The sequence below is a fragment of the Parasteatoda tepidariorum genome, chromosome 7 (assembly GCF_982258835.1).
Source record: "Parasteatoda tepidariorum strain Cologne lab strain chromosome 7, Ptep-v5.0, whole genome shotgun sequence".
In the NCBI taxonomy this organism is placed as follows: Eukaryota; Metazoa; Arthropoda; class Arachnida; order Araneae; family Theridiidae; genus Parasteatoda; species Parasteatoda tepidariorum.
The window spans coordinates 55,504,456-55,529,485 of record NC_141761.1 but is presented as its reverse complement, the minus strand read 5'-3'; the positions used below and the strand labels follow the sequence as shown (position 1 = coordinate 55,529,485).

The window sequence follows — 25,030 nt, the reverse complement described above, 5'->3', positions numbered from 1 at the left end:
GGTTTCAGGTTCCTTAATAAACTACCACATAAACTTAAATTTGAAAAAAAAAATTTAAATTCGTATTTATTATCATTGGTGTGTTTCTTTATATGCTCAACTGATATTAGCAGCTTTAGATAAAAGCTACATAATCGGCAATTTCTTTCTTTTTTCGAAAAAGAAATAAAATTTGTTTATTTATTAATGAAAAAATCTTTTAAGAAAGATATTTTTTCTAAGAAAAATATGCTTTTTTTTCATCCCAAAAATGGAAGTTTGATGAATTTAAATAATTAAACAATAATCTATGCAAAATATAAAATTTAACCTTTCCAAACGTAAATAGTTATTAAAATGAAAAAAAGAAAGAAAATCATTAATTATTGGGGGTCTAATTAATATATAATTTAATTACTATTTAGGATTTTCAAATTATTTTTTAATTGAAACAGATTTATTTAAATTTTAATTGGATTTTATTTTTGTTCTTATTGGATGACTAATATTCTTAAAAAATATTTAATTTTTTAATGATATAAAACATACAATTTAAATGTAATATAATAAGTAGTTAAAAATAAACTTTAAATATGTTGAAATGCAATTAAGAATATTAAATGCCTAGTTGAAATATTTGGGTAAAGTTTTAAATATTACCTAAAATCTTTAAAAAGAATATTTCTTTTAAAATATACATAAAAAAATAACAAAACAATTTAAATATCACATCACAACATACAAATAAACTATCGAGTAAAATGAATCATTGTTCAATATATAAGAATACAAATACTTTTATTTGTTTACTGTTTATCACAAATTTAAGACACACACATCATACTCAAAAAAGAAAAAAAATATGAATTTAATGAGTAAAATTGAAACAACTGGAAACAACTCTCTCAACAAAAACTATTTGTTCATAAAACAATATAAAAGACAAATATACCTTTGTACTATTAATTAAAAGTAATGAAAAAAATAATCAAATACTTCTGACAATACTATAATTTAGTTAATATTTTCTAAAAATAATTAAAGCATGGACTTAATGTGGAAAAATATTAATTTAATTGCCAATTTATTTCTAAACTAGACTACTAAACCACGCACAAAAAATATTTTTATAAAAGAAACCCCATCTCACAAAGGTAAACGTAAGTAACTGCCCAATTCCAATGAGGGACATTTTAGATACAGTAGCTTACCTTTATTTCGTTTTTTAGTCAATCTTTAGGCTATATTTTCAAGAAAAACGTTTGTTCATTTTATGTAGCGTGAAAATCTGAATAAAAAAAGAAGGCAACAAAAGAGTTGCATTGTCATAATTAAAAAAAAAGAAGAAATTTCCCCCACCAAAAAGGCCATTCAGAAAAATACACCAAACTTGTGTCTCAGAGTAATATTATAATACTGCGGTTTTAGAAGAATAACCCTGCCCATTACAATCGTTTTTAACTAAAATAAATTAACATAAACTCTTTTCGAATTGTTTCATCAATTATCAAAAAGTGGCCAAACTTTAAAAAACTAAAAAGCTCTATTTTTTAAACGATTAAAATTTACAAAATCTCTTAAAAAAGTTTGTTTTGAATTAAACGTACGACGAATAATGAAAAACGCAATTAAAATGCAAGACGAGATTGTAATATCACGAAATCGACCCTAGCTACTAAATTATCAAGGTCTAGTTCAGACTTGAAGTCTAAACGAAAAAAAAGTTCGGCCCACAAAAGATATCCTCCATGAGACTCTCCAAAGCCGGTTAGGTAACGGAAAATTTAACGCATGATATAACAAAGAAAAAGAAAAGCAAGAATAAGGAGAGGCCTTTACAAGATCAGATCTGCTGACTTTTAGAATCGCAGTTCACCTAAATGTTTGCAAACAGGTGTAAGCGTAGATGAAATCGAGACTCCGAATTCGAAGAGATCATCAAGGTGTGACGGCAATTCATCAGTTCATGTGAGAGTGAAGTAAAAAAATAAAGGATTTTTTTTAAAAAAAAATAACTAAATAAGTAGTTCCATTTCTAACATGTGAAAATAAATAAAGGATATGTATATGCTTTAACTTATAAGCATTTTCTGTCTAAAAAAATATGTTAAATAAAATGCATTTTTAATCAGTCCAGACATTTTGTAAAAGGTCCGTTTTTGTAAAATTGTGAAAAAATTACTCGTAATTTGTGAATATAAAATAAACTTTAAGTCGCATTCCTTCAACCAGGGTCCGCTTTTGTGAATTTGTGCAAATGGGGTCCATTATTGCAAAAGTTTCAAGTTTTTAAATTGTAAAGACATACAAGATTATGCTCAACACTGTAAAATTATAATTAAAAAAATTAAATTTTAAAAAATAAACAGCAATTGCAGCTACTAAATTAGCGATACAACATACAAATATTTGGTATTTAGCCTATACTGCTGAACGCAGAATATTAATTTCGGACAAATAAAGGAAGAAGCGTCTGCCGAAGACAAAACTTTGTTCGTTTACATCTGTATTTCTCCCCCCCCCCCTTTCTGGGAAGGGTTTATTCGATTAACAAAACAATAATGAAGATAAACAAATTTGTGAAGGGTCCGATTAAAAGATAAATTATTTTGTGAAGGGTCCGTTTTTATGAAAAGATATTTTGTGAAGGGTCCGTTAACGGACCCCAAATTTCTTCTAAACAGACCCCTGTTAATGCAATACATTTGTTATTGAAATCCGCTTCTAAAATAGTACACCCAAAAAAGAAATTATCTTGGTGCTTTTTTTTCTTCACTACGTTTAAAATAAAGTTGAAAATGCATGTTTTCAGTAACCAGGGGTCTGTCCAGACATTTTGTAAAAGGTCCTGTTTTTGTAAAAATGTGAAGAAACTATTCATAATGTGTGAATTTAAAATAAGCGTTAAGTCACATTCTTTAAAATAGGGTCCTGCTTTCGTGAATTTGTGTAAATAGGGTCCTGTTATTGCAAAAATTGCTAAAAACCTTTTCAGGAAGTTTTTAAATTGTAAATAGATACAAGATTCTGCTCAACAATTGCTGCTACTAAATTAGAGATGCAACATACAAATATTTGGTATTTAGAATATACTGTTCAACATCGAATTATAGAAACAAAATCACTTACATTTTTAATAATTTCAATTGACATATTTTAAACAACACAACTTAGTAATGTATCACTTTTAATGTATTACGCATTAAGTAAACTTAAACAATTCTTAAATTTATAATATTTTATTTAAATAATTGCCAGAAATTAATTTTTATTTACATAATATTCTATTAATTAATTTTATGAATAAATATAAATTGATCAATTATTTATTTACAAAAAAAAATTATGATTTATTATTAATAAGAATGCGCACACGATGTTTGTTAAAGTAAAAATATTTTCTTAGAATACTACATTTGGAATTTAAACTTAGGGAAACTTAGTTTGTCTCGAACAGTCTTTCTTCCCTCCCCTCGGGAAGGGTTTATTTGATTAACAATGAAGATAAACAAATTTGTGAAGGGTCCCATTAAAAGAAATTATTTTGTGAAGGGTCCGCTAACGGACCCAAATTTCTTCTCAATTTCCCTGGTAACACTTCCTAGCTTACAAAAGAAAGTTTGATTTACTTTTTATATTCTATCCTTTAATAGTGTTGTCAAACGAGGTTTCATTTTATATTTTAAAACCAGTATTGAACAGTCAATCTAAGTAAAATTCGCAGCTATCAATTCTGAGCGTCGTAATTTTTAACCCAACTCAAAACATGGAAGTGTTAGAATTATTAATCTACCTTAGCGGAGGATTTTTCGGCAAGAAACTATTTGTTGTACAGGTTTGTTGAAAACAAAATATTTTAGAATTAGCATGGATAAAGGGAACTCTTAACCATGATCCGTCAACAAAACCAGAGAGATTACGTGTATTGACCAGCCATCTTAGGGACTCGAACCTGCATCGCTTATATGAGCAACAAATTTCAAGGCCCCGCACCCTCAACAGAAATCGATTTCGTAAAAAAAATCTAGTTGAACAGGGAAATTCGGTTCTAGTTGAAAAAAATTTGGGTCCGTTGACGGACCTTTCACAAAATATCCTTTCATAAAAACGGACCCTTCACCAAATATTTTAACTTAAAAACGGACCCTACACAAAATAATTTATCTTTTAATCAGACCCTTCACAAATTTGTTTACCTTCATTATTGTTTTGTTAATCGAATAAACCCTTCCTAGGAAGAAAGACAGATGTAAACGAACTAAATTTTGTCTTCGGCAGACGCTTCTTCCTTTATTCGTCCGAAATGAATATTCTGCGTTCAGCAGTATAGGCTAAATACCAAATATTTATATGTTGCATCGCTAATTTAGTAGCTGCAATTGCTGTTTATTTTTTAAAATTTTACAGTGTTGAGCATAATCTTGTATATCTTTACAATTTAAAAACTCCTTGAAAAAGTTTTTTTGCAATAACGGACCCTATTTGCACACATTCACAAAAGCGGACCCTGGTTGAAAGAATGTGACTTAACGTTTATTTTATATTCACAAATTAAGAGTAATTTTTTCACAATTTTACAAAAACGGACCTTTCACAAAATGTCTGGACAGACCCCTGTTAAAACTTAGTTAACAGGTCAGCGAACTACACGTGGCTATTACATAGAAAGGAAAATCAGACAAGATGAATGATGAAAAGGTTTTGCAGATGAAAGTTTTAAATGCAACGGAGCAGAGAAGCGGAAAAGATTATAAAGGGGGAAAGAAAAAAAAAAGGATCAGTGAAAAGTGTGTTTCTTTAATAATATAGGGATTAGGAGTTTTACTACAAATAAAAACATTTGTAATACAAAAATCACTTTTGAAATTGAATAATCTAGCGTTTTCAGTGCATAACATCACATTCACAACGTATTTTTTTAAAAAAAAAAAAAAACAAATGTATAAGTAGTTTCCTGCAATATTTAATGGAATGAAGTAGATTTATCAAACAAACGAAATGCAAAGAAAACGCATCAAGATATTGTAAAATCCGATAGAGTAAATTTATTAGTTTTTCCAGATATTGCACGTGTGAAATAATAAGCAAAAATGTTGAAACAAAAACTATTTTTAAAACAGGCAAATAAGAAAAGCTTATCTTTCAAGTCATTAATGTAGTTACAAGGGGGAAAGAAAAAACTTAGACGAAGTTTAAACCAAATGAGCTAAATAAAAAAGTTTACACCCTATATACCTTTTCATCTAATGATCGGATTTCTATGTATTAAAACTAATTCAATCTAAATGGTTAATTAATGCAGACGATATTTTAAGTTACAAAATTAGACATAAAAACGTTCTTTCTCTGAATAAACATATTTTTCCCCCGGCGGATTATGATTCCTAACCTGACTCCTAAAATACGGTGGAGAAGTCGTAATTTGGTAAAAATGGTCCCGACAGTTTAAGTCGAAGAGTAGTTGAAAGTTATTACTCTTTAACGTTCATTTCACGTTTTGCTTTTGTTCGTTATCTCAAAAACTTTTTAAGCGAATCGAAAAATTTTTGCATGTAAAGATAAAATTCGTTTATCCAAAGTAAAAAAATAACTTCCTAAAAATAACTAATTAAAAATTCGTTATCCATTAAAAAAATAACTTTTCATAATTATTATTTTTCTTATTAATAGTCGAAAAACTTTTGAATTGTAAGGTATAAGAAAATTTGCATCATTTAAAAGTATTCAATTTTAAATGGCAAAATACAAAGTTTGAACAAAATCGGTCGAAAAGTAATTTATGAGTTTTTTTAATTTTAATAAATCGTACAAGTAAAAATTCGATCCGTCGAAAAAATTTATGTTTATTCAGGTAATAAATATCATGAAGGTATCTTTATTCAGAGAAAGTACGTTTTTGTGTCAGATTTCGTAACTAAAAATATCGCCTTAACTAATTAATCTGCATATTTCAGGTTAGGTAATTGAACTGTTAAGATTGAGTCCTAATACGTGAAAATCCGATGATTAGAACAAAAGTTATTCAGGGTGTTCACTATGCGAGCTGAAATTTTATTTACCGAATTTATGAAGAAGAAAAAAATTTTTAAGTACACGATTAAAATTTCTCGGGAAAAATGGCTAAATAATTTAATTAATTTTTATTTTATTATATTTAAATAAAACAGTCAAATAACCATAAATAAGATGGTATAGAAGTTAACTGTGAGAAAAACCCGTTTGTTAACTGCTTTCACCTAATACGGTCAAACAATCAGAATTTTATCTCACCAACGCCCACATGATGAAGCCACATTAAGTCCCTTGAAGCTGGGTACACATTATAGCCGAGAAGATTAATTTGTCAATCTCATGACAGACAGAACAGGGATTCGAGTTCCAGCGTTGGAATCATAGTATTTCATCCATTCCCTTCAACACATGAAGAGTTTCTAATGACCTGCACTCCCCAATTTGTGACCCTGGAGTATTAAAATACGATACTCTCATTCACGCATAGATAGCAGCACCATAATGATGCTTAATGCAAAAAAGTATAGTATGTATTTCCCATGTCTTACGATAGGTGAAACAACCAAATTAACTAATTAAACCACATTCCATGGTTCTTTTGATAAAACACAATTCCACCTAATTTTCATTAGGGATTTTGCCTAATGAAAAGCCTAGCTCTTATGCCCAGTTAAGTTTCTTCTTTACCTGTTTTGAAACCATGCTAGTTATAAATGGCTAAAAAACCAAATTAGTTGCAAACTGTTTCAACAGTAAAAAAAAATTTCTTTACCGTAAACTTAACGGTTGATTGGTCGGACAGAATGCTGTCTGTTATTTTACCGTAATTTTGGAATTAAAATTCGAACAGTGACAAGCAAGAATCTTTCCAAACACGTGTATGACAGTTAGTTGTTTTACCCATTATTGTTATCAAAAGTTTTGCTATTCCTGTTAAATTTTTTTTCTTACAGAAGTTATTTCTACACCGGTCTGCGTCAAGTAACATGTAATTTATAAATGTTATTCTATTGTACTGACGTAGCTATAAAATGCCTTAAAAGAAGTCGTTTATGTTGTAGTCTTTATGCTGTTTAATGAAGGGTAGAAGAAACATAAAAAAAGTAACTCAACGGTAATGATTACTAAAAGGCTTCAAAAATAGAACACATTTGTCACAGTCTATTTATTTCACTTAAAGTACAAGAATCGGACAAAACTATTTAATTTCAATGGAATTAAAAAATGTAGTTTTATATAAATATGAACCCCTTGCTTTTTTTGTCATTTATGGTTTTAAAAAGAATTTTAGGATAAAATAACAACCAGGAGTTTTTAACGTTTGTTACAGTTAAAAAAACACATTAAAATAAGATTGTTGTTTTTTTTTAGCACAATTGGAATAACATTGAAAAACAAACATTTTTTAGTAAAATTTTGTTTCAATGTTCAATACTATTAAAATAATAAAACCATTCTTTAAACATAGGAGGTATTTCTTTTCAAAAGGGTTTGGGAGTTGTTTAAAAAAAATTATCAAAATTCAAAACAAAATGTAAATAATTTTTTTTAATTTTGATATCTTAAAATATATCTCTAAAAAAAGATAATTATTTTTTCTGGCAAAGTAAATTCTGTTATCATTTATGGTAAAAATAATAAAATTTGAATAAATTAAGGAAAGAGAAAAAAATTCAAATGCATCTACTTCAAACTAAATTTATAAAATCTTAAAACTAAAAAATAGCAAATGCGTTTACCATAATTAATCTCATAATCTTATATAACAAAAGCTTCCGACTAAAAGTCTTCACAGAAAGTAAAGCTCGAGAAAATTTAAACGAATTTTAAAATGGAAATATTAGATTTAATAAAGTAGACTGCACTTATCCAGCCAGCAAAATAAATTTAAAAAAAACAAAGGCAGTAATTGGACTAATTACTATCTCAAAAGCCATCTACAAAGAAGGGACAAAATGTATCCTGAAGCCAGTGAGAATGAATAATAAATAATAAGAAAGGCTCACTGAATAGCGAAAATAAATCTACAAATCACGTTATTTAAAATGAATCTATTGAAGCAGTAATGGGATTCAATGTATTGAAGAATCGACACCAGGTTCACTTGGATTTTCGCTTCGCTAACAAGTACATTAAAAAAAATTGCTGATAGCAATTATTTTTCACTTGAATTTTAGTTGTAATTTTTAAAACAATATTTTCTTTAACTATTGACCAATAAAAATTGTTGCCTGCAATTATTCACTGAAAATTTCGTTGAAAACAATTTTGTTTAACGTATTTGATAGCGTTTTAACTTGACATACCTTGTAACGAATTCCTTATTTTTTCGTAAAAATGTTGAAATTGTTCTAGCAAAACCCACAAAATATTTCTTTAAACAGTAGAATCAATTTAAATTAGAGGAAATAATTTATGAATCATTAATCACCAATTTCCTACCATAAAAATAAAAACTACTACTGATTTCAGAATTGTTTCAGTTATAAAATGAATATGGTTTTAATTTTTAATAAAAATCATTGCGGGTGCTTAAACTCAGATTTTAAGATCAGGAAATTTTAATGAAGGGTGTGTTCGAACCAAATGAATCTCATCTCTGTTTTAAGTCAAAAAGCCACACATCAAGTATAGGACTGTCAATTGCATATACTAATACTAAACTGGCTATCATATACTAAACTGGCACATACTGAAAGTTATAGTTAAAATGAAATTTTTCTAACTACCTTTGATAAAAAAAACTACTACAAACGTGAATATTCATACAGAACAGAAAGTCGTAATTTTGTTTCAGACAAGTTAAAAATCTCGTAGAAAACCTATAGTAGTTTAAAAAATATTAAGTTGTAAAAATTTCCATTTTGTTCTCAAAGTACTTTTGGTGTGCTACTTGCCATTCCATATTCAAATATTAAAATGTTGATAATTATTTGTATAAAAGTTTTAAAAATTCTTAGCTCAAATAAAATATATAGTTCGAATAATATAATTCGATAATAATCCGAATAAAATAAATACATATAAAATAATTAATAAATAAACAAAAATTTACCAAAATATATATGTATCATTTCATGAACAAAGTGTTTTATAAATAAAAGCAAACTAATAGCTCATCATACGCATTCGTTTCAAAAATGCATTCGCAGGATTCTTTAAATTAATTGTTTTACAAATAACATACAACAATAATAATAAAAAGTAAATAAATAAAATTGACGAATCACAGATCGCAAAATTGTTGGCAGTACATATAAGAAAAAATATGAACACATTCAAACAAATATAATTATTCAATTTAAGTAATTATATTCATTTATTAAATGAATTAATTTTCCGATTTCGAAAATATGTACATATCTTCAACATTAAACAAAAAAGATGACAAAGTTTAAGATTGACTTACCGCTATACTATCTGTTGCGTGCAGAAAACAGCTGCCGATACTGATCGGAAACAAAAACAAATAAAATTATTTTACAATTCGGAATTCAGAAAAAGTTTCAAGGACAATCGTTTGTTATCCAAGTATTCGAAATTATTTATATCGATCATATTAAGGATTGAAAGTCTTTATCTATTTAAAAATAATCTTGTATTTTTAAATAAAATGCGGAAAATATCTAATGAAACTAATATTTTGCTGAGTATTGATCGTTTCCCTGAACTTGAACCAAATTAGAACGTTTGAATCATTAATTTGAAAACGATTTATTCTCGGAACAACAACAAAACTCGGTCACAGGTGGAAAACGTCTTCAACTAAATGTTACTCTATCATAACATAAAGAATTGTTTTACCGAACTCTTCGTCTGCTAGTTCGAAGGCAGAAATTTGAAATGACGAAATGAGCGCATGCGCTGTTTCGCTTGTAGCTCCTGAGATTTTTTTTATTATTTTTATTCTTTCTCTTTTACTGACACGCACAACCTGTCTCACCCGAAATAAAGGTCTACGCCTACCTGTCACGTGATTCTTGTTTTAATATTCATTTCGGAATATTCGAAACAATATTGAATCGTCCATCACTGTAGAAAGCATGCTAGACTTTCTTTTTTATTATCAAACGATAAAATTCTACTTTTGTTCCAAACCAAATACATTTGTACTATTCATTCATGTTCAAACTTTTAGACTCCACTGTATGTTATTATTATTTAGTTTATATTATACTAATAGTTTATAATGCATAAAATTTTCAAAAAACTTAAATCTGACGGAATTAGGAAACATTAAGCAAAGAAAATACAACAAAATATTTTATTTATTTATTCCAGAAATATATAAACATTAACATAATAAGTTATAAACTTAAATATTGAAATAGCATTTGAATATTATCAACAAAATTCGTAAAATATAATATTATTCTCGGAATTACCAAATCGTCTTTTAACTATCAATTAGTCTATTGTTCAAATTTCAATCATTGTTAATATGCAAAACTTTTCTTACCAAGATCAAAATACTTTAAGAAATTGATTTATTACTTGTTTTTTTCTTCAATAATGGTGAGTTTTTACACCATTCTATTATAGCAATAAAAACAAAATATTTTTCATTTACAATTGTGCGTATAATCCCATAATAAATTTTGAAGATAAAACAATTGAATTGATATGAGTGTAGCATAGTAGAATACTGCACTGACTCAATACGGCAAAACCAACGTATTCAAGAGAAATAAATAAAGGAAAAAAAAAAGAGGAAATGTTATTTTTGCACCTCAAAAAACCTTGAGAAACTAAACCCCTGAGCAATATATATGTTGGTTCTTCTCGCACTATTTTATAGATATATTTTGCTTTTACTATAGAAATACTATATTAGAAATCACTCTAATTTGCTGATATAATCGTGTGAGCTGACGAAATTATTTGTTTTCGAACTTTTTAATATTTTTAAAAATTTTCAAATTTTAATATTTTTTTTTCGTTTGTTTTAAAATATATTTGTTCTATCTTTACTTGTATGTATGTATGACGTTCAGCATATATTTTAATACAAGGTCTAAACTTTAGTTTAATACTGGTCTAAAACTTTTAATACTTATATCCTTCATAACCGTATAAAAACAACCCATGTTTCAAATTTCGATAAGTTTCCCAGAGCTGTTAAATTTTATTTTAAATTATTTTATAACCGTCGTTGAACAGCAGATCCAATTTCGGGTTTACGACTAATAATGTTCAACTCCGTATCCTTGTAATTTTGAACCCAATCCAGAAGACAAGGGAACTCCTGGATCAAGTATTGGGAGAAGTTTGCCTTCGCGGAGGACTTGTTGATAGAACTAACCAGCATTTGCGTAACATGCAGAGGAAGACCATGAGAACCTCTCACGGTTAGCCTGACGGCAAGGAGATTCTAACCCATGATTCGTCTACCATCACTGAGGATATTTCACGTCAGCACTGTGGTCAGTGCAAGCCGGATGCGGTTCACCTCATTGAAAAGCAAACGCTCAATCCACTGAACCATCGTGGCATATACTTTTTTAATTGTTAGAAAATGTAACCATGACTAATGTGTTGTATTTCTTCCAGACCGCAAGAGCAAAGATTTTTTCTAATGAACAATTCGAAAGCCGGGATAGCCTGGTCGATAGGGTGCTGGGCCCATGTCCAAGAGGTCGTGGGTTCGATCCTCGCCGGCCGAAGACTCCCCGTGTAGTAAATGGTGACTGATGCACGTTAAATCTGTCGAGTCTCAAAGTCCTCCATGTTCCCACAACAAATCAATACCTCTGGGGGTACTGATCCAGGAGTTTTCTGGATTGGTTCAAAATTACAAGGCTACGGAGTTGAACATTAGTAGTCGTAAACCCATGAAATTGGGTCGGCTGTTCAACGACGGTTAAAAAATAAAATAATGAACAATTCGACAATGCATGGTGAAATGTTCAAAGAAAATCATCTATAGCTACATCATAGTATAAAGACTGACATTTTTTCCAACTCAAGTACACTAAGACTGGTAAGAGCGGTTGGCATTATTAATCGTGAGTCGCCGACAGGTAACAGGTGTCAAAGTTGCACACAATTGGATCTTACTTACCGTCATTTTATAAATGTTATTTGGGCAGCTATTTCGGGTCATAACATTACTTGAATATGGACTTACATATTTTGAATATATGTAAGATGGATAATATGGATAGGATGCAAAATTACACCAATATTTATAATTTAAAAAATATTTTAGTAACTAATCAAAAACTATATATTTTTGTTTTGTTTATTATCGACATAGTCCCCATAAACATTGAGGCATTTATACCAGCACTTGAAACATCCCTTCACGGCATGCTGTAGTTCAAGTAATTGAAGTGTTACAGAAAGGTTTTCAGAAAATTCATCTAATTCGCTAAACTCGTGGTCGCCCAAAATATTTTTAAAAGTCTGAATGAATGAAAAACCGACGGGGCTATACTTGGATAGTAGAGAGGATGTGGCAAAGCTTTCCATTTCCGCTTTGGCAACGGCGCGGAGGGGTTGCAAGGACTTTATTGAGTTTAAAATGTTCGGCTCATAAATGGCACGCAATTTACGATTTGTTTCGTTCTGATTAGCTCTCTTCGACAGAATTCTTAAAACTGCACTCAAGTTAAAATTTTCTTCGCTAAGACACTTCATGTATATTTGTTTTTGAAGCTTTAACTGAGTCTTAAGCTAAACTTCATTCTAACTTACTTCAAGCGCCAGACTTTGCCCGACAGCGGGTCAAGTCACCCCCGACAGAGAGGGCTCAAACAAATTAATTCAAAATATTTAAATTAAAGCATATTTTATACTTTAAAATTTTTTTTCTCACATCATTTTTTTCAAGTGTGTTTCTAATAAGCTAAAATCACTAATTTTGATACCATAATGTATAGATTCATTTTAATGTGAATTTCAAGCTCAATTTTTTCTGTTATCGATGTATTTTGTATTGTATGATGTATTTTTTTTTCTCAAGACGGCAGCATTTTCCCAACGATTTTTAAGTTCATCCCGATAGGAGGCCAAAATGCCCGACTGGGGTCCTGACCCCTTACTTTCTCCGCCCTTGACTTACTCCACTCCTAAACCTGTATCCACAATACGACGTAATTACGCTAATATTGCTGATACGCGATTCACGTGACAATCATCCGTACTAATTTATTATCAAACCACTCTTGTGCTGCGCTTAGGATACAAGGCTGTTAGGATACAGGGTATGCTTTGATACACGATATGTATACAAGGTGATTGAGAACTATTTTTCAAAAATCTACATGTAACAAATGAAAATCATGCTCAAATAATTAATCGGAAACATTATGCAGATGAGTTACATATCCATAAAGCCAGGGATTAAGATGAGAGACAAGTCGAAAATAACAATAATTAATAATTCAGAAACGCGTTTATAGAACATTTTTAGTTAGAAGAAAGTTTTAAAGAGAATGAAGTTCAGTAAAATTATAGACTTTTTTTCTGAAAAATTAAATTTTTTTTTTCTCCGTAAGATCTTTGATATGTCCCTATAAATGATACCTGTAAGCTCCCCCACTTATTATTCGATTCCCCTTTCGTTAAGGCAAATGGGGACGGTTTAATTGGAAATTTTGAATTTCTTTTAGACAGGCAAGAGTTTCCAACATATTAGTCCATGTTGAATAAATTACACGTTTTAAGGCATCACTTATTATAATATAACGAAGCTTTCTGTCAAAAAAAGTACTTTGGATATTTACTATTTTCAGATGTTTTCCAAGAAACCGGACAGCTCTCACAAGTCCTATTTTCTTAACCTTTAAGATTGTCCGGCAGGTGGTTTTCCGCATGCGAGCTGTCCAGTTGTTTGAAAACATCTGTGGACCCCTTTGCGAACCACTCTGTGTATACTCAATATTCTATATTATTCAATATATTATCAATATACATAAAATATTGAGTTTAATAAAATAAAAAATACTGCATTATTAGTACTCTATGTAGAAAAAAGAATTCAGTAAACAAAACATTAGAAACGCCAGAGTGAATGTATGTAAAATTTAGCCTTCTTCAAGCTTAAGTAAACTCATATAGCTCGCTCGACTTATACAGATTTCTTTTAAAACAATACGGTTAAATTATCTCATCAAAAATGAAATGATAATAGTGTTTACCTATCACAAACAATACTTAAACAGATTTGAAACACGATGCCCTTACAATCACAGACATGCTAGTAAACGATAGGCTATTCTTAATTCAACGAAGGTCAGTATCGCGCATTACCTATATTATCCCGACAAAGGTGGTATGAACGTAGATATCTATGACTTGAACTTCTTTTTAAATGACCCATGCTAATCTAAGTGAGGTTGTTTTACAGTTCGTTGAACTTAGTAATATCGTTGAATAATTCTTCATCAACCGAAAAAAAATGAGTAATTAGCCAAGCGTCAAGAAGTTGCACATTTTTTCTGCTATTTTCCTCAAATTAATGAAATTAAAATAACTCAATTCTAAGCATTTTTGATTGCAGCTACTGTATTTTTTGGATAACGCATGTTTCTGAGGTTGGCATTCTTAAAGCCATGGATTTCCTGGCATTAGGCATTCTAACTCTGGTATCATTCTATAAATGGATACCGTGTTGATCTGGAAAAATCCCTTCTCACTAACTCGCAAAAACTGAAAAAAATCTCAACTTTGGAATGAAAAATTCGTAACCACGTCCGAGCAAGGTACCATCAATAATTATTTTATTTTACAACCGGCGTTGAACAGCCAACCCAATTCTGAATTTACGACTATCAAAGTAACCTTGTAATTTCGAACCCAATCTAGAAGACAAGGGAACTCCTAGATCAAGTGTTGGGACAAGTTAGCCTTCGTGGAGGACTTTTAGATGGAATTATTCCACATTTGTGCTATATGAAGAGACAAACCTCGAAAATCTCTCACGTTTAGCCCGATGGCAAGGGGACTCTAACCCATGATCCGAGGATATTTTATGTCAGCACTGTGGTCGGTGCGAGCCTAGAGCAAAATTCGTATTTATCAACCATCACTGGGATTCGAACCTGTGTCATCTCATTGGAAGTTGAGCCACCGCGGCAGTATTGAAAATTATACCAAAATAAGAGAAAGTGCAGTAGAACCGCGTTTGAAAAACGAAACTCACTGCCGAAAGTCAAAGCTTAGAAAAATTATACATGAAATTTTTGTTAAAAAGTTTTACATAACAAACAAAATACAAAAAAATAAAATACCCTAACAACAGAAAAGTAAAAACACCAAAATTGAGTCACGTTAATTTATTAAAAATTCATTAATAAAACATTCATAAATAAAATATATGGCCCCTTTAGCCAAAATTATGTAGTAGCATGTCGGTATGGTATTTTTTTACTATATGTTTAATAGTTAATAATTCTTGAAATAATGAAATTAAATAATTTTTTTTACTTCATCGCAATAACTATACTTTTTTTTCCTTCTAAACTAAGCTGAGTGACGCGACAGCCCATAGAGGGACAAGGCCTAATGTGCCCATCTCAGTTTTATTGACCTTTGGACTCTGGGGTGCAAGAGGAGATGTTCCGTTTGGGAGGTCAGCCCGCATGGAATCGCCAGTGTTTAGTTCCCAAGCATGCTTGGTACCCATTTTATACACCCACTGAAGGAATGAAAAGCTAAGTCAACCTTGCCCGGCCCGAACCAAGAACCTGTGGCACGACAGGGCGAAGCGCTACCACTCAGCCACCGGGTGTCTACTTTTTTCTACATACCTCCAAAATTTTAAGTCTATTTTTTACGAAGGAAAACAAAATGTTACGTTAATGTAACACCTAAAACAGTGGCTGCGCATGCAGTTTTTTTTATGTAGAGGGATAGTGTTGTGGATTTCTTTCATAAAAAATTCGTTAAGAACAAAAATTAAGAAAAGTAAAATTAAACCTAAATTCAGAGATAGCAAGGGAAGAGCAAAAAAATCTAAACAAAAAAATTCATTTCAGAACTTCCAATCCTACGCATCCCATTAGGAGGGTAGGAGGGACTCAAACTGGAGTAAGCTTTTAAAAAAAGTTGTTAGTAGCCTCTAAGCTCTATAATAGTATCCTTAGAAATAAATAATAGAAGCCTAAATAGTATCCTCTAATATTAAAAGTAGAGCAAAAGGTTAAAAAAAAAAAAATTAAAAAAATCTGAAAAAAGTAGAAATAAGAGATGTTCCGTAAAGAATATTTTCTAGGAGCCGTATCATAAATAAAAACAAAAGGGTGTCAGCAGTAATGGTCGCAAATTATTATGAATGGTTACAAAAATTTACTGAAGTTTCAATTTCTTAATACTCTTCATCTTAATTGGTACAGTGAAGAAAAATCCAAATTTTCCAATTTTCTCAAGCTCCGCGTGTACCTTGGAAAAAAATTAATAAATATTTTCCGGTTTTTCTAAAGGATTGGTGCTACAAAAACTATGTAAATTGCATTTCTTTACTCAATTAAATCATCTACAATCTGAGACCAATACTAAGCTTGCTGCTGTAAGATAAAGAGTACTACGAACAATAAAATTTTTCCGAAAAATATGACAGATTCTTAGTTCTAAGTTATTACTTGATTTTAACTAAAAAGTAAATTCTACAACAATAAAGTGTATCACAATAATAATGAAGTAAATAGACTTTGAAATACAAAGATTTAAAGATTTTTATAATAGGGATTTATTAAAAAAAAAAAAAAAACGTTAAAAATGATACATACATATTAGACAACTTAATTACTTTTACTTTTTCATACTGCAGTAGATAATCGATATTTTCATCTAGTGATGGAGCTCTTCTCTCTTCATCCTCTTTTTAATAATAATTAACTTCGTAATTTTTGAAAGATAGTTCATTGAAATGTTTGCAAAATATAGAACAGTGTAGACTGCTTCCGCATGCATTTTTGCAACCTTTTTCACAAATTCATGAGATACATAGTAAAAGATATTTTGTAGCTGGATCACTGTCGGCTTTACTGAGGTCGGTACCTGATGAAGTCTACATCCAATCCCGTTAAAAATGAGTCTTTTTCAAGAGGTCCAAACATTTTTGGAGGTGGTGATTATCTTCTTATGAAATGCAGATTGGCAGCATTTGAAGTTGATGACGATTTTGCCGAGTTAAAATGAGTTTATGCAGGATTCTTTATAAATTTATAGTACCCCAGTTCATCAAAGCTTTGAGCTTGCCAGATAAACCTCCACGAAACTAGAGCATTTTAACCTGCTTCATTCAGAAGTATGGGATGCTCCATAAATAATCTGATAAATTAGTTTTACCTAGACCGAACTACACTGATGTGATGTCACACCTCCTGATCCTATGAATAAACAAAATAAAAATTACATTATTGAATGAGCAATCTGACATTTTTCTCCTCCAAAAATACTACTGTATGTTGGTGACAACGCTGTCAAAAGAGGCCCTATGGCCTTGCTATCTTGTAAACAATGTGTTTTGAAAATGCTCTCAAATCATCATCTGGCTGCTTTGCTATGTTAGAGATAACTAAAGATGCAAGCATTCTTAGCGATTTCCAAAAACAGGGTTGCCTCAGAAAAAAAATGAACAAAGTAGTTGCTTTTAGAAGCCAAAAACTATGAAAATAGTTGCCTAAATAAGAACAAAAATTCAGCAAAAAATAAGACTAAAATTTTATTAAATAACTTAATTGTCGTATACCATGATCCATTTAGTCAAGTTGGTGGCAAATATGAAAATTTTTATATAAACTATTAGCGTAAATATTATAACATCTCGTAAATATTATGTATGGTGAGTTTTTGTGAAAAGTGATTACTCAAATTCGAAATTCATGCTTAGTAATATCGTATTAAAAATTGGGTTTTTTAAAACTATGCAGAATTTCGTAACAATAACCGTTATAAAGGCGATCGAGAAACGAAATAGACTTACGATAAAATCTGGGAAAATTGAACGCATTAAAAAGTGATGACTCAAATTTGCAATCTAAAATTTTTTTTATTTTTTAAATATTTATTAAATTTTTTTTTAATTTTATTTTTTAAGAAAAGAAATTCAGTGTGTTCCGAAGATTTCGAAGACAGCAGATTTTCAACCCAATTTATGCTTAAAAGAAAACATTTCTAGGAGTACAGAAAAGTCTCCTTTTCCTGAAAATAGTTGCTTTTTCATCCTTTTCAGGCAAAAAATGTTGCCATAGTCGCCTGTGGCAACCCTGAAAAAGTATTACATTTACCCTACAGCAAGAATTATGCTATCAAAACAGAAATGCAGCAGTTTACCACTACTGTAATTATTATGACTAAATTTGTCTTAGAATTAATTTTAATATGATGTTACGGAATAATTTTATTATGACATACGAATTTTGAACTTTTACGCGTTCTTGTGACGATTCCATTGTAAACCCATGCGTTTTCTGATAATTTTTTCAGCCATTTCCACAAGACAAATTTCGTACTTGAGCAATCACTTTTTTTTTGCGATTCTTAATACACTGATTCTATAATTAATCCACGTCATTTTGCACCTATCATTATTTCAAAATCTGATACCATGTTTTTATGAGGCTCTAATTTCAAATTTGAGCGATTCATTTCGATGCAATCGAATCGAAACCATTCTATCATAAATCTACGTTGTTTTCCGTTATTTTTTGTAAGGTATCTGTTACATTTCAGATTTTCAAATTCATGACTTAACGAAGTTACTAATTTTCTCCGACAAAAACACAACAATAAATTTAAAAAAGCATTATAACAATATTAATTGAAATGATAAGTATAACTAAAACTGTTATACTCTGCATCTTCATATTTAGATTTTAAATTTAAAAAAAAACAGAGTAAAGAAAGAGTTGAAGCACTAAAAAAAATACAAAAGCAAATAATTTTTTTTTTCTATAGAATTATATTCTAAAGATACTTTTCTTGTTCATCGGAAAGGAAAGAAATACTGATTTTTCTGTTCTCATTTCGGAATAAAAAAAATTCGCCAATTACTGGCTTGCTTCAGTTAGAATTTTAAATTGGAAAAAAAAAAAATAATAATAAGTAATAACATTCTGAAATCACAGAAATTTAAAAGATAATTCGCTCTAGAAATGTTTTTTCTTACATTTTTTGAAAGAACACACACCATAAAAAGATTTTATATTTTAATAAAATATGACTATGAGAGGGGATTTTGTTACAAATTCAGATATTCGGAACAACGTGAAATTGTGGGGTGGGGGGAGGGGCGATAAATTCCATTTTAAAAATTAGATTTTTCGGCAACCTTAATCCATGATTTAAAAAAAAATAGTTAAAATCATGACTTTCCAGGTGCGCAAATACTCTATTTTTTAAACCACTTGGTTTTTGGAATCCTTATATTTTAAATTTAAAATTACGACACTAGAATTTCGAAATTAGTTTCTAACGCGTTTGAATCACAACTATTCCGCTCTACTAAATCAGCATGATTTTTTTTTAGCACTTCTTTAGTTTTTAGTCATTTCGATATAGTTTGTGAAATTCCGATTTTTGTAATACGATGTTCGTTTGAATCTGAGACATCATTTTCGACATACTCGATTCGTGACGACAGCATTGTAAATTTATGAATGTCGTTTTCCGATCCTTTTTTCGGCAATTATTTGTCGATATATATAAGCAATAAGAATTTAAGGAATCTTTTAAATAGTCACCATTTTTCTGAAAATAGCTTTTTTTGAAAGAAATAGTTGTCATAGTGGGCAATGGAGACCCTGTATCAATAGCTAATTATTGTCTGCAATTTCTTTTTGGTGACTGAGAACGATATCTTTGCACATTTTAAGTCTAAGTAAAGGTTACAAAATTGGCATCAACCAAGATTAACAATTGTTTCAAATAGTAAATAATCATAGAAACATTTTAAATATTGTGATGCTTGTTAGAAGTTGATTGTCCTGAACCTAATCTTTTTTTAAAGGGAGGGACGAGACTTGATATTTGGCGGTAAAAAAGTCTCAATATAACCTTTTTTTAAAAAGAAAATTTAAAAGGTGCCGGCTGTATTACATTGAATAAGAGAATAATAAAAACTTTTGAGTTTAAGATCACTTGCGTATGTAAATCCTATTGTAAAGGATATCAACACATTATTATAACCAAAGATGTCCTAAATGCTATGTTTTTACGAAATTTTACTTTGAAATGTTATGTTATACACAGCAGCATAAGATTTTGGGGCTCAGCAATAGAACAACAATTATAATTAGAGATTAAGTATCATAAAATACTAACGATATTTAAATTTACATAAAAATAAATCGATGTTAACGAAAAGTATAATATATGTACTATAAATAATACTATTTATTTGCTTTCGAAGAAATCTGTAATTGAAGACTGTTTTGACACACATTTTATGGAACAATTCTCTACTCTTTATATCCCCACTAAATGGAGTATAAATGCTGCAAGCCAAAGAGCCCTTCTCATTTAATATACGACTATTAACAAGATTTGAATCATTTTCAAACTATCCTGTGACATCTGTTAGGAGTAGGAAGTTCCAAATGAAATGACCAAGTAAGGTACTCTCATTTTCTGAACTCCAAAATGGAAATTCCATTCTAGCTAATAAAATGTTAATTAAACTATTGAACTGGTAACAGTTTAAAGGAGAATGAATATATAACATTAATTTTGTATAAGCGCAGGCTACTCGATTATTCGATAAGCAATTTAAATTAACATGACTGGACTTCTAAAAACAGCAGCAGATGCATCTTGTATTGATCCACAACACCATGTAAAAATTCTAGAAGTAGAGAGTACGGTAAATATTCCTTGGCTGCCACTTGGGTAAGACTAAAAAAATAGTTGCTTTAACTGCTTTAAATATGAAAAATAATCTTAAAAATAATTTCCAGATGCATAAAATAGTTGCACTCTTAAACATATTTTTATAATATAACATAATTCAAATAGATGCTACAATTTAAAAAAATTTATTTAATAATAATCTAATTTAAAAATTACAAAAGCATTAAACTCAATCTGTTAAAAGATGTGTAGACATTGTTATGTGGATGATCTCAGAAATTTTTAAAAAACAAATCAATATTTGAGGAAATTTTTTTAGATGTTATGTAAAACAAATCCAACAGCATTAATAGTAAATATATTAACCCCCAAAATACTAAACTGAATACTTTGAAAATGCATGGATACTAGATCAATGTTTCATAAATAATGTTGAATTATAATTTCGTAAAGAATCATTCATTAACTACTATGAATTAGTTAAATGATAAAAAAATTGAGTATACTAAAACTGATCAGCATTACACATCTTTATTAATATTTTTCCCAAGAATCGTACAAATCTTTTGACCTCTTTATACATTATCATTTAAATAGATTTTTATAAAAATTAGCTTTTTTTTTTTTTTACTTCCCCCTTGCACATTTTTTTAAAAACATCTGCAACTTGTTTTCGGCTCTATTTTGAAATTAACATCTTTCATGAACATCCAACAAAATCTTTTGTTTCTTTCAATGAAGAGTTTTGAATCTGTTCTTAAAGTACAATGCACTATATAAAAAAAAATCTTACTTTAAATAACTAGTGTCTTAATAACCAGAGTTCAAACAAGATATATCAAACATGCGACTTAGTGCTAACTATTAATAAACCTATACTATTAATAAAATAACTATTAATAAAACAAAAATGCATTATCTCTGAATATACATACCCTTTTCAACGAAATTGGATTTTTGACCATGGAAGTATGGGGTAGCCGCAATCTGGAAAACATTGTCCAAATAGTTTTGGCCCCCCAATGTTAATTTCCCTTTCTGCGTATTTAATTAAATCTCAAGAAGTTTTAAAGGGGTATTAAACAAAATTATCAAATTAAATTATAAGATTATTAATTAGTTGATTTAAATATTGAAAAATTTTGAATTGTAAGGCATAAAAATTTTTTCAGCAATTTATACAAAATCTTATCAAAATCAATTGAATAGTTTCTGAGTTGGAAAATTTCGAAAAAGCCATATTTTTATCTGCCAATTTTGTCATTTAAAATAACATACTTTAAAATTCAGAAATATATTCTTTTTCTTAGTAAAAATTTGTCAATTTTTCTTAACTGATTGCACATTAGTCACTTTTGTCTAAATTATTTAAAAATAGTTGTTTTAGATGTTTTTTTTCGTCATCAATGACAGCCCTGTACTTGTATTGAAATATTGCACTTAACTATACTTCTTTTTAAAACCTAATACTATAATATATGATGAAATAATTGCCCTACTAAAAGAAAGTATTTAAAATTAATTAAATGAAATTTTATTAATTTGAAATTAACTAATTGTACAAAAGCAATAAATAAAACAGTAAAATTATGATGAAAAATATCCTTTTCCCCCATTACGGTTTATTGAAAAAATTAAACTTTAAAATTACATTGGGTAAACAAAAACAGTTTTAAGTAAATAAAGTTTGACATTCAGAATGAAATTAATAAAAATCAATTTCTTTGAAAGTTTGAAAACTTTTGTATGCGAAAATCTGCAGTAGCACCCTATGCTAAGTCACACAATTTCTGCTATAAATTTTTTTTAACTTCCTTAAATTTTATTGAACGCTATGGTAGAAACATGAATTCAACCACTTTGAAACAAATATATATATTTATTCATTCATTCCTGAAATGCAAAGTAAGTTTTCATACAATAGACACATTTGTAGAATTGTAATGATGATAAAACTTACACACTATATTCATTAAAAAAAAAAAACCAAAATAAAACATCACGTTTCCAATTTTAACCAAAAAAAAAAGTTGAAGATAAAATTTTAGAAATTTGCATTGAAAAGCCTTATTATTCATAGTATGTTTAAATGGTGCCAGCAAATGATTGAAATAAAATACCTAAGTCGCTTATACTAAAAACTAAAATTTAAATCTTCTCATAAATGGCTAACAATTATACAACTTTTTCGTCATTATTCCAGAAATTTTCAAGATAGATAATTCAGAAAATTGCTTAGATATTTTGGCAGTTATTTAAATTTAATTTATAGAAAAAGGCAACGGTTTTCCAAAATGAAGTGTCACTCATACGATGCTAAAACTTAAAATAATAAAATTATGTCGTATAATCTCTAGATTCAATCATAAAATCAAATACAAAAGCTGATATAAGAATATCACTATATCGAAGTTACACTAATTGGAACATGAAAGATAATTCTACGTAATGGTCAATGGTTGCCATGACAGCTATTTAGTTAAATACTGACACCATTACATTCACCAATACTACATTACCATAGTATAATATTCATTGAAGAATTTCAGCAATAAAATATGAGAATGACAATGACACGTGCAAAAAATGCTTTGAAACTATAAATATAATATATATACATCTATAAAACTTCGCAAAAACAAGACATAGGTTATATATATATATAAAAAAAAAAAAATGAACAGTGAAATAAGAATAAGCTACTCATTAAATCCACTGCACTAGGTTCAAACCTACTCAATATAGATAAATCTCTACAGGTTTGATAAAACTGACTTGTCTTAAAAAAACGAGAGCAGCTGTTATAGGGTTAACAAGTCTCAAAAATAATTATTAATATAAGGAAGATATTTTATAGATTCAGTAATATTACAAGGCTCATTTCTAAAAACTGAATAGTCAACATACAATGAGTAGTCAAAACACAAATAACAAAAACTCTAAAATAAAATAAGATGCACAAAATAAAATTGTTCAGCCTTTCATTGATGCCAACAGTAGTGATTCCTTCTCATATCAACAGATTTCACTTTTAAGAACTAATATTAAAATGCAAAATACAGCAGCCGTAAATCTTTATGTAATTGAAGCTTTTTTAAAATTACTTGCAAAGGTTAACAGAAGTATTTAGAAAGATTGATCTGCAGTTAATTTTTAGATAGAAAAAGAAAAGAAGTCCTTTTGCCCACATACAAAGATTAAGGTTTATTGCCACGCAACAAAAAATTATTTATAAACTACAGAACATGTGTAGTAATTGGCATCTCTGGCTTTCAATACTAAAACTGCAAATTCCTTTCACAGCATAATAGTTAGTACAGCATAATAAATATATATGTATAAAAAAAAAAATCGACATTCAGAATAAAATAAAGAAAATAAATAAGTACAAGATTCCTATAAAGTGTAGTTGAAAGCATTTGCAGTGTATTTCTAAAAAATAATTCACAAATTATAAAAAGAAATTAAAAGTTTTACACATAATCTACAACAAAGTGAAAAAAATGTTTGTTTATAATAAAATGTGAAGGTGCTTTGTACAAAATTATGTCGTTCAGTTACTTTTTACAAGAATTATTAAGCAGAAATTAGCCCGATAAATTTGAAATTTATAAGAGCTAATGTTCATTGGTTATTTTGCAATTTAATTCTGTACAACATGAAGTTAAAAGATGGAAAATAAATATAAAATAGATTTTAAATGGTATGCAGCAGGGCAAGATAAAGAGAGGCAAAGATTTCAATAATATTTTAAAGCACTTTTAGGTTATGTTTTGTCTCACTTTCTTGGCAAAACAATGATTGTTATATACAGAAGTATATTCACACTTAGGAATAGTTTAACTGGGCCAAATTTTTTTTTTTTAATGCACAACCAAGTTGGCTTTCCTGAATTGATTAGACACATAAAAATGTTTTTTTTTTCCTTCAAGGTTTCTATTAAAAAATTAGGAAAAATGAAGTTTGATAAAATTAGAAATGTTAAATTTGTCACATACATGCAATATTTGGTATATTATTTGCATCTGCATAATTCAATTTAAATTGCATGTCAAAATCTTTGCACACTATAAAAATTAGGAAATGTTATTTTATTAAATAACAAAATATATTTTATTATTAAATATTATAAATTTTTATTAAAGACAAAATTTAAAATAGTAATTATTTTGTTTGTTAATAATTTGACTATAAGTTTAGAAATAAGAGTCAATATTATATAACATGGCGACATAGTCGCAGAACT

At 29.0% G+C, this 25,030-nt stretch overlaps 1 protein-coding gene across 1 annotated transcript in view; it reads right to left on the bottom strand.

Annotated features, from left to right (window-relative positions):
• LOC107439861 (receptor-type tyrosine-protein phosphatase kappa) overlaps positions 1 to 9,845 on the bottom strand; it is an 82,663-nt gene extending 72,818 nt beyond the window's left edge. The window contains exon 1 of the mRNA XM_043045697.3: positions 9,401 to 9,845. The gene's annotated coding sequence lies outside the window, so the exon portion shown is untranslated. The remainder of the gene's footprint in view (positions 1 to 9,400) is intronic.
• Positions 9,846 to 25,030: the final 15,185 nt, after the last annotated feature.